Raw genomic sequence first — 1,362 nt, 5'->3', positions numbered from 1 at the left:
AATCTCGTTCATCCATTCATGCGCGTCACTAATTAGATGACGAGGCATTTGGCTATTTAACAACACTCAAACGAGTGCACATTTCGCGTTTTCATGTCGCTCGTCGACAGCCCAGGCGTCGATGTTACTGACGCGAGCGTCGATGTTATGGACGCGTCCCGTGTTACTAAATTTTTTTTTTTTTTTTTTTTTTTTTTTTTTTTTTTTTTTTTTTTTTTTTTTTTTTTTTGTTTCAAAATAAATTTCACTGGGGCGGTACACTTGCCACACCGCAACGCAGGCGGAGCAGAAGGGCAAAGTAATAAATATAATACATTAATAATCATTAAATATTTGCAAGAGTCTAGTGTCATGAAAATTGTCTCACGTGAGACCTTGGAGGCAAAGGTCTTAAACCTCTTTATGCCCAGGAAGTTCATTAAGGAGTCGTTCTTCCCAAACCATTTTCCTCTGGCGCCGATGACGAACCCAAAGAATTGAGGTTTGGTTCCTCCTGTGAGGCGCTCCACCTCCTCATTCAGATGTTTGTACTTCTGGGTTTTTTCGATCCACGCTTTTTCTAATGAGTTGTCATTGTTTTCAAACCGGACTGTGACGTCTACTACTGCCACTTTGGAGCTGTCATCCTTTTTGAAGATGATGTCCGGCTTCCATAACTGCCATCCGAGGTCACAAGCCTTGGCTCAAGGTATGATGTCCACCCGTATTTGCCAACGTGTTTCCTTAGGTGTTCAAGGACTACGTTGTGCCTTTTGATTCTTTTGTTCTTTACGTACGGACAGTGTCCCGATATGTGTGCCAGCGTTTCAAGTTGGCTGTTGCATCGCCTGCAACGTTTGTTCGCTTGAGGATTGCCCCTGGATAATGTTGTTCTTGTCGGATACAGATTTGATCTGAGAAGCAGGCTCGAGATGAAGTTCCTGGTTCTGGTGTTTATGTGCGGCTTGAGCCAGGAGTTGGATATCTTGTCTTCCTGGAAATATTTAATGCCATCGCCCTGGCATACCATCTTGCACCACTTCTCGAATTCCCAATCTCGCCATGCTCCGTACTCATTGGGAGGTTTTAGTAAGCGTTGTCGTTGCTTTTCTGACAATTGTCCACCCTCTATTATCATTGTAGGACTTCGTTGTTACGTCCCACAGGTATCTTTTTCTCAACAAGGAAATCTTTGATTTCGCGGAGTGCTTTAAGCGATCGAAATTCCGCGATGGTTTCCTTGTTGTCCTCTTCTCTGAATTGGAAAGAGGCTCTTATGATTGGATCGGTTGAGCGCTCTAGAGATTCTCGCTTTCTAATTATGGCAGATGGAATTTGAATCTCGAGTTTCGGTATTGCCAGACCTCCATCTTTGTTTTTCGA

Source organism: Hemiscyllium ocellatum, assembly GCF_020745735.1.
Source record: "Hemiscyllium ocellatum isolate sHemOce1 chromosome 15 unlocalized genomic scaffold, sHemOce1.pat.X.cur. SUPER_15_unloc_8, whole genome shotgun sequence".
Taxonomy (NCBI): Eukaryota; Metazoa; Chordata; class Chondrichthyes; order Orectolobiformes; family Hemiscylliidae; genus Hemiscyllium; species Hemiscyllium ocellatum.
The sequence above is the reverse complement of the archived record's forward strand: the minus strand, read 5'-3'. Positions refer to the sequence as shown.